At 37.8% G+C, this 10,582-nt stretch overlaps 1 protein-coding gene across 3 annotated transcripts in view; it reads right to left on the bottom strand.

Moving 5' to 3' along the window:
- Nucleotides 1–10,582, bottom strand: part of LOC129568982 (irregular chiasm C-roughest protein-like) — a 110,391-nt gene that overhangs the window by 75,262 nt on the left and 24,547 nt on the right. The gene's annotated exons all lie outside the window — the stretch shown is intronic.

Raw genomic sequence — 10,582 nt, 5'->3', positions numbered from 1 at the left:
CACACACACACACTTTGGCCATAAAACGGAGCAAGTGCGAGTGCGAGAGAGATGGATGTGAGAGCGTAAAAAATGAGCTGTTTGTTTGCATTTGGTGTTTATCAGAAATTATCTGTCATGAATAAAGTTGTGCCGAGCCGAATAAATACACATTTCCGGCTGACGCAAGGTATTGCATAAACTAAACACATCCCGTAAACCGGGCTTCGAAATGGTTCTCCACATCAAAACAGCTCGCTCATTGCCGATTAAAGAGAGATACAAAAGACCTGACACGTTCTATAGATACGAAAAGACAACCCACGCATCTTTATTACAAATTACGGAAATTCCATTTGCCACACTATAATTGCGAATACGTTCGCTAGTCGAACAAGAACCACGTAATTTGTCGTCACACGCATATGAAATATTAGTTTTTGGTTTCACATTCGCACTAAACTTTTATGGCCGGTAAAGCTGTGGATACAGGTACAGATGGATGGATATTTCAATGCCTTTTCCACAATATCGGCAACACTCAACGATTCAGCGACACACTAAAAGACGGCATACAATTTTACGTTTCGATTGTTCGAGTCCAATTTTCCGCCGTCATTCAATCGCACAACACATCGTATGGGGAAAAAAGACCCTCGTCCATTGAGTAAATTGTTGAGCAAATCATTTTCGGAAATTCATTCATCGGTCGTTGAGCTGAAAACATTCTGCAGATGGGAGACGGACGTAGAAATGAACATGTGACGATATTCTAATAATTGATTTCGATTGCTAGCTCAAATATTTTGTTGCCAGCACGCGTACTGAGTAGGTGATTGCTACCTTTTTTCTACGTTTATTGTTGAAATCAATTGAATTTTGAATGAAGTTATTGGAAATACGCTCGTGAACAACACTACGCAATCACACACAATTCGATTCTTTTCCATCAAAATTAAATACCATCATTGAACATCTTATCTTCATTGTCACATAATTTCTAGGTCCAAATGGAAAAACGATGAAAACGCTTAGTCCACACATTTGCCTTCATTAGTTTCTGACAAATATCGTAAAGCGTATCGTATAATATGAAATTATAAACAATTACAGTTATGGTATATATTCGAATGCCATTGGAATTGATCGTTCTCGTTGACGTGGTTTTTCTATTGCAAAGACCGTTTGCTTCTGTTGGACTTGTCGATAATTTAGGCGAACGTGTAAATGTGAAAACAACGATTTAGTGCGGCTCTTCACTTATTCATGCCGGTGTCTTTTCGGATAGTCCATTCCAGTCGACAATGGATGAGCCGGTGATAATGATGACTGAATTGAAATGTCGATACTATTACTTGTCATTTTGAAGTGTTGCGCACATGTATGGTAATAAATGGCACTCCGTCATTCCATTTGTGGGAATAAACCCAACGAAATATGCGTCGTTCTAGCACGTTGCTCCTTTGTTCAGCTGAATACTCGAAATCATTTCGGTGTTGGATACGTGCACGTACACAAAATACGAGGTATTGTCTTTTCTGTAATTGAACAATTTTCTGCTACTAGGAAAAACCTTTCGAGGGAAAATCTTTTTTCATGGAAAAACTAAACATAAGCGTAGAATCCGGAATTAAGTTGTGTAACTAATTTTCATTCATGGATTTTACTTTTGCTTCCCTCTAAATGTGCTTCTTAGTCATTATAACGCGACGTCTCTCAACAAGGATCAAACTATTCATCCAGTTTTCTCGTGGCTGTTACTGTTGTTATGGTTGTTAGTAAATGAATGGTTGATCACATGGAATTTCCTCCAACCGTCATCAGAAATGAATGAATTTTGTTAAAATTGATGGGCATTGGAATCCATCATAAGCCAATTTCTTGAATATTTTATATGTTGAGCCAGGAAATTCCAAGACTGTTACTCTCTTCATGTGAACAACTCAAAGGCTGGCATTAATCAATCAAAAGGTATCCATTGCCGAAGCCATGGCTGCGTGATAAAGCCGAATTCTTGGGAAGATAATCAACAAAATACCGTTTTTTTTTTTAAATATTTAAACAAAATCCAAATGAGAAGATACATTTTTCAGTTCTTATATATATGCGCGATTCATTCACGAATCAGAATGTTTCGATGAATGGACCAACAGAAGGAAAAAACAAAAACAAAACAAAAAGGTATTTTGAATAAAATGTGGAAATTCGATCCTTTACATCAATGTCTTGATAAGATTGACAATCGCAAACGCCAAATGGAACGACATCATTAAATCGCATAATTTATATGGGCGCAACGTCAATATATTTTTTTGATGTTCACTAATTAAAGTGCACGAATATTTGTGTGAGCCCAATCGGCTGATGGTTCGAGGGGAGACAAAATAAAAAAATAACAAGATCAAAATGTTGTGTGCACTTTGTTTTATGTGACTGCATATCGAATGCAAAGAGAGGGAAAAGATAATCAAAAAACCATTGAATATTTAGACTTAGGTCGATGTAAAAAAAAGTGGTGAACCTAAAATAAATGGATGAACAGAGCAAATATATATATTTCGTATGCATATAAAAACGGGAGATATATTTTTTTTGGTTTGGTTTTGTGTTTTAAATGAACGTCAGTCCAGTGCAAAACAAAGTTATCATCTAAAATAAATCTCATCTCATTAATACAGTGTGTGTTCGGTTTTTGTTCGTTCATTCGCTCGTTTGTCCGTCCGTTCATTCGTTGGCCGCTTGATGCGATCCAATTTATGTAAATTTTTTTGAATGAGTAATTTGGCGGAATGCTCTGCAAAGATAAAAGCGATGCTTTTTATGGCCATCGTTTTTATTTATCCTCCGTTCGAATCCAGAAAAAGATTGTTTTTTTTTTTTTCAAATGAACAAAACAAAAAGCTGGAGAGAGAAAACAACAAACCAAAACCAACAAATATACATTTGAAAATATTGTGCAAGTTCACATGAAAATTCACATTCATATCGTTTGCATGGCGATACGAAATGGAATTTTTTTCTATTGCGCGCTGGCCCATTTGATATTGGATTGTGATGAGAGCAGAGAGCATGTCTTTGCAACGGATGTCAATAAATGAAATCCGAGGCTCGTTAAAATATCCTTTAGCCTGTGCGTGTATTGTTTTGCATGAAGAATCATCAACCGCAAGTCAAACATTTGCTCGTAAACATTTACTCTCGCACTGTTGCTGCGACCGGTCAACCGAAAACCCAACAAAACTCTTCTTTGCTCTCTACCTCCCATTCTCTGCACAAATACACGTTCTAACCGAAATTGACTTTTGTGCTGACGCAATTTCGATTTTTCCCTATATATTAGTTCGAATAACTTCAATTCTAACCAGCATCATTTTCAATATTGTAGCCATTTCGGTTCAATATTAATATTGAACAAGAACAGTAAAAAAAAATCGTGCGGCTGAGATTCAATATTTAAATTTGACCGAAAAAGCAACAACATCGCAGTTAGAAATAGATCGTAATGTTACTTAAACTAGTAGCGCACCTTGAATGTGTTCAAATTTCACACTTATCATATCATTATAATCCACACCCCAGATAAGATAGAAGCTAATCGATTCCTAGCCAGCCAATTGATCTCCTGAGCACATTGAAACTGGAATCCAAATCATCGCTAATGCGCATATATCACACAAATCACTCATGATTTTTTTTTATTTTATATGCAAATGATTTACAAACAAAAGGCGAATCGATCAATTCGATCGAATAAAATGGATTTTTTTTATGAGTGTGTCGAACGATATTCAACACCTTCAACACAACGCACAGATGATGAAAAAGAAACGAACAAAAAAACAAGACTATTCCATTTTCGACCATTTGAATTTTATTTAAGCTGTCATGAAGTTCAAAAACAATTTCTCTTTCGAACTCAATTAAAACATAAATAATCGATAAAGATGCACGGCATTACAGTGTATTAATGTATACAATCTCAAGCGGAACCAGATCAAATTATTCATATGTTAACGAACTTAATTACTATATCGTCAGCGCCGAATGATTTATTGAAATGGTGTTGATGCTGCGCATTTGCGGCTCAGTTCATAGAGAGAGAGAGAGAGAGAGAGAGAGAGAGAGAGAGAGAGAGAGAGAGAGAGAGAGAATGGCACGCGCGCGCATCAACTCAATGACAATATATTCATGCATTGAATTTGTTTATTCGTAAGTAGCTCAATTTTCTTCGAGCGTTAGAAGATTTTCAACGAAATTCTTCCATTCGCTGATGAAAATCCACCTAGAGTAACACATCGTCACTTTCGTTGGATTTCAATATTGTATATTTACTTGTGCTTGAGATAACGCAATTCGGTTGAAAGATGTTCCGAACGAAAATATCAATAAATTTTTGAGAATGGTGTCATTATTCATTAGTGCTTTTAGTGAATCGTTTTACAGCTAAAGCATTTAATGTTCTTCAGCCTATATAATGAGTGTGTTCTTATACTAGTTTCCGCATATATCGTGCCATAGCATTCAACCGTACCAAGAAATATACTCTCTCCGACTGTATATGTACACATAGAGATTTGTCTACGCTTAAGCCATAGTACTTCGTGTAGCTCAAAAATTGCGATAAATCGAAGTCAAAAACTGTTCTCGTGCCGAAGCCATTAAAAACTATTCATAATTTACGTGTGTTCTTGTGTACTTGCTCCAGTACCGATTCTGTCATTCTCTTTCATAAGAATTAATGAAATTGCCCATTTTAATTTGTTTCGCTGCGACGGCGTCGAGAGAGAATGGATGAATAAATCGCTGCCTGATGCTTCGATTTACAGTGAATAATTGATTATCCGTAATTCTGTAGTGAGTGTATATGTGCTTCGAACAACATCAACGGCATACACCATTCAGTGTTCAGTGAAACTGTAACGAAAATCGATATCATTTTTGGATATGCGGTGATGGCTTTGTTCGTTGTCGTTTATTCCCAATGCGGAATACGAGCAAGTAGCAATCATAGTAAATTATCCATGGGATGTCAAAATATCGGAATAGTGAAAACTGCTTTTGCAAATTTGATAGTCGATTTCGAGATCCGGTGCGCACTGCATGCCAATTCAGTGGTGCAATTCTCTTTTTTTTTTTCTTTTTCCAGCTATGGAAATAATGAAGTCAATGTGAATGTAGCATTTGTGCATTTTCATTCAAGACTTTATGAGCGCAATGAATTTAAATCGCAATTTCGGTGGATTTCTTGTCGTGAATTGTGTGCGGCTCCGTACATTCGAGAGGAAGCTCATGCGCCTACCAATGTGAAAAACGATAATGCGATAGGCGCTCTACGAGAAACCTTAGAAAAAGGAAAAAGAGAAAGAAAAATTGTGCACAAATTCCTCACTCGATGGATGACTACAATCACAAAGTGGATTCATTTCTGCCAATATATAAATGTGTGTAGTGTGATCTCGGAACCGTTGTTCCGATTCTCGGCACCCCGAATTCTCAGTAGGCACAGCACATTTGTGGTTTTCCAAGCATATACGGAGGAAATTATCCCATTTAAATGAAATAGACTTATTTAATTTAAAACTAATGTGCCTGGGATTTTAGTTAAATTAAAATGTGTAAATTTTAGATTTGAGATTGTAGTTTTCGATTGAAACGTGGAAATTTTGTGGTAGATTTGAGCTAGCGAGCGAGCGAGCGAGCGGAAAGAGAACGGTTGGCAAAACGAAGAAGCACATGAGCACATCGATGCTCAGCTATTTTATGTGTACCGCTCCATTATTGTATGCACAGTAAATTAAAATAATGTTCACATTATGTTTCGGCATTGGCGCGTTTTACTTGTGCTATGCACCGAAATGTTCCAGTGCGGTTGATGTGTGTTTGTGTTTGTATTCGTGTTTATGTTTACCTCCACATCTCTTGTTCCCTTCATCTCTCTCCATCTCTCACTTTCCGAATTGAAATACATATTTTACATCATAATAACTACACGGTGAGCAAAGCGAAGAAAATTTGTTTGAGTGCCATATGCAATGGCTGAAATGGCACTGCCACTGCCGATGGGACTGGGAAAACTAAATTGTTTTGTATTCATTGCGCATCAGCTGGTGCCGTGGTTGGCTGCCATTGCTACCGCTGTTGCTGCAACTTCATTCAACTGAAAAGCCTTACATGCCGATGAATAAATTCGCAACACAAACTTTTCTCTCTCTCTCTCTCTCTCTCTCTCTCTCTCTCTCTCTCCCTCCCGCAACTCAAATGCTGATGTTCATAATTGCGTGTTCGTTTGTTTATGTTCCGCACTCAAATCCTCCGCCTGAACGACGAAAATTCCGAATCGAATGTCAGAGAACTGGAAAACCATTTTACCGTCGATTCCTCACTACATTTTGCCAAAGAACCAAAGAAAACACGCTTCACCTATTAGAATATTATTACTAATATAGACGTGTAATTATTTTCGAACATTTAATTAAGGCAATTGAATTCGAGTCTTTTATGGCACTCGCACGGCAAAGTTTGGCGTGAAAAGCGAAGTTGTCGGGTGTGTGTGTATGCATATGTGTGAATGTGATAGACAAAGCGCCTTCGTATCGCAATGATATCCATATTGATTGCTCCCGTGTTTCACACGATTCGAATTGCATTCGATAAGCACATTTGCGTTGTAAACATGTCTCCATTAGTTCGACGCAATACCATCGATATTCCATTGGAAAATTAATCTTTTTTTCTGCTCAAAATTGACACAATTAATTACAAATGAACACATTTCGGTGTGTGCATACGTATGCATGTACACTTCGTACGCTCATATACAACTTCGTTACAATCAACAAGCTTCGTAGCTGTAAGGAGCACGATACCGTACCCATTAACTCACGCAAATAATTTTTTCGATGGTGGCAATTGCGCGTGTCCCACACTTCTACAACCATATTTCGGAAAAGTACAAATGAAATATGCGACTCATTAGACAACTTTTCGTTAAGAACATCCTTCGCACGTAGCATTTTCCACTTGATTTTTTTTTTCTTTCTTTCCTCATCAACTTCGTCCATGCTATTTCTGGTGTGTATTAACATTTTGCCAATTGAATTTTCCAAGCAGTCTTGACTTCTATTTTTTTTTCCGTGGCCTCGCTCTCGAATTAAGTCAAGTGAAATGGTACATTTTCCCCATGAAATCGCGAACTTGGAAAATGGTACTTAATTTCATAACTTCCTTTCCATCATCATTGTTATATTCGTTGGTGCGAGATGTTTGAAGGTTGTGTTTTATTATTTTCATTTTTCTCGAGTTTCATTTCAGAGTGTACGGTGAGCGCGCATCTTGTGACAAATAAACTTTTCCACATCATGGATGGACGCCGTTGTCGATTGTGTTGCGTGGAACATTTCCGAATTTTCTGAGCCATTTCATTGGTATTTTACTTTTTTCAACGGTACTGCTCCGTCTTAATAATTGCTGCGTTCTATATGAATCGTAAAATTGAAAACGAGCAAAAATGTACATGATACGAACGGCAACGAGAAAAAATGTGCGCACACACACGAATACATGCCCAGTGCAACAATAGAACAACATAATTTATCATCAACGAATTTACAACCGGCAAAATGAAAAGAAATATAAAACAAATACGTGTCAAAATAAAAAGGGAAAAATGTGTGTCGTCTTGTTTGCACGAGCGTGTTGAACGCATTTTTCGTACAAGCAAAAAAACTGTGTCTCGTTTTCGCTTACGATCTGCTCAAGTTGATATATCTTACGCAGAACTGGCCTCCGTGCGGAGCTGCCGTTTTCTGTTGCTGTTGTTTTGTTTTTAATTTGTTAACACATAAAATGGTTTTTTAGTGCGGGCAAAAAGAAATAAAATCAAGTCGCAAAAAAAACACAAACACACCGAACGACATACAACACGTGAAGAGAGCAAAAAAGGTAGTGCTTTCATTCATTTGGACGGTGTGTGCTATTTAGAAAATGTGCTTAAGCGCTGATGGCTTTGAGTTTGATAGCAGCCGGTTTTAAGACATTGCTTCTGTGAACAGGTACCTGGATTTTTGCTCAAGAAAGGCGAGCGCAGAGCGAAGGCAAAAAAAAATAACAACATAATAAATGAACGCGAGGGAAAATGGACAATCGGTCTCGTGACAGAGAAAAAAGCGGAGCAGCAGCAGAGCAGCATCATCGACTCAATATGTTCATACGATGAACGGTGGGCGCACAGCACACATACACATGAAAAAGAGACAGAAACTAAAAATAATTTGTCCAAATTCGTAGCGTCGGGTGAAACGAGATCTGGGTTTCAGTAGCCCCTTCACCATGGCAATGCTACAAATCGGCAGCGAAGTCAATCGACTCGCCACAGATAGCCAGCCGTACATCCGATGCAAATATTAAAAGATATAAATTAAGCAGACTTAGTAAGGGTCAGGAGTAAATTAATCGATATCCGTACGCCATAAATGTCGATGCTCCAGCTTTTTCCGCCTTCCAAACCAATTCCAATATTCATTTGTATCAATGCAAAATGGCTTTTCTCTCTTGTTTGGCAGTTTTTGTGCCCTTTTCTCTTCCTCTTCTTTGTGCTTTGTCTGTCGACGACGACGACGACGACGACGACGACGACGACGACGATTCATTCGGCACCAATGGATGTGATGTTTAAAAGTCGAATTCAAAATGAAGCAGCATGTGTTGACATCATCAATATGCGAATATTTGCCGTGACGAGAACAAAAAAAAAACGAGAAAATCTATCTATCTCGCCAAATATCTAAACCGAAAAAATGGGATATAAATCGCATAAGCATTACAGTTTTTGTTTGGTACGAGTACCGGCTGTGTGTTACATTCGCTCTTCCGTGAACTTTTTTCTCCTCTATGCACAATATGCATGGCAAAAGAAAACGTTTGAATTGGCGAATATAAAAGGAATTTGCGTATGAAGAAAAAAAAAAAATGGTGGATCTTTGCTTTTATGTGTTGAAAATGAGATTAAGTCGGAAAAAGGCAACATTCAATGGTGAACGATAAGCCGGGGACCTGAATTGAAAAGAAAATAACTGTTGGGAATATGTGGCAAAAGAGAGAGAGAGAGTGCGAACGAACGAGAAAAAAAATTTGTGGCCTGACTAGAGAGAAATAGATGCAAGAGAAAGTAATAATAATGGAAATAATGGATAAACACATAATAATATAAGTTCAGAGGTTAACCGCTATCTGTATCCTGTTGTGGCACAAAGCACAGCCGGTATGACAGTGAAGCATCCGAAATACACAGCGCCCAACACATTTCGCACAAGAATTTATGAAGAGCGAGGCATGGCCACTGAAGTATCAACATACACCGAGATAGAGATAGCGAAGAGGCCAAGAGCAAGAGAGAGACAGAACAAAAGAGTGTATGAAAAAAAAAATGGAATATGTGGCAGCTTAAAAAATCCTGCTGTTGCTCGGTGAGGTTGGCCATGTGTCGTCTCTCATCGCCTCGCCTCGTTCATAAATAGATCTCTTTGCAATTTTCATGTGTTATTTTCATGCTATGGATTTTCATCACAAGTCATTTCTATCAGTATTATTATTATTATTGGACTATTCACATTCATTTTGTCTTGTGCTGGCATGTGTCCAAAGACTTATTTAACAATATATGTTATGGTCACACAACACACAAAGCGCATTTGTGCGTTGATATCGTCACATATGAACTTGCTTTAACACCAACGTTTTCAAAATTGCCCCGGAGAAAAGTTTTTATGGAACGACGGAAAACACACACACACACACATAAGCGCAACAGCAGCGGCAAAAAAAATGTGAAGGGTGATATGTTTAATGCGATGTTATGAATGTCGCTGGCATCAGCATTCAAACTTTAGACATTTCTCCCTTTTTATTCGAGCAACATATGCACTCCGATCACCATTTCCATTCGCAAATACACAAACACACACGCAGAGAGATGGTTTTTCGCAACATTTTTTCCATCCTCTCTTTGCGTTGGTTTTTATAATACGCTTTTGTTTTTGTTTTTTTTTTTTCTGACGGAAAACTCACGGTAAAGGAAACCTTTGAATGGTTTTGAACACGCATAGACAATGCTTGATGTCGAATAAATCTTTTGACTGAATGTGAGTGACTCGTTGGATTCGGTTGCTGCATTGCTGGCAAAAGAAGAGGCAAAACTAAAAACGAAGCGACCAGCACGTTTGCAAATGGAGCTCATTTGTGAGCATGATTTCATGTTTCGGTTCGGTTTCCTTCAGAATCGATCTGTTTCTCTTTTTTACTCGGTTGTTTTTGTTTCACATATCCATTCTAAGCCCCTCCGTCCGTTCGCAAATCAATTCCTGGTTTCATTGTTTGCTTATTATGTGTAATACAAGCTTTGTTTTCTTAACGAAAAACTGTAATATTTTTATATGTGAAGCCAATTGACTGTGAAATACAATGTGCGTGCGGATCTGCATTGTTTTATCCATGTAATTCGACTTCCATTCGCCAATGTGTTGGCATTTATTTTTATTGTATATTTCCTGCATTTTGTGTCGAACAAAAGAGAGAGAGAGAGAGAGAGAGAGAGAGAGAGAGAGAG

The sequence above is a fragment of the Sitodiplosis mosellana genome, unplaced genomic scaffold, assembly GCF_009176505.1.
Source record: "Sitodiplosis mosellana isolate CC-2019 unplaced genomic scaffold, AAFC_SMos_1.0 Smas_scaffold_30, whole genome shotgun sequence".
Lineage (NCBI taxonomy): Eukaryota > Metazoa > Arthropoda > Insecta > Diptera > Cecidomyiidae > Sitodiplosis > Sitodiplosis mosellana.
Note: the sequence above shows the minus strand (reverse complement) of the source record. Positions and strands in the feature narration are given on the sequence as shown.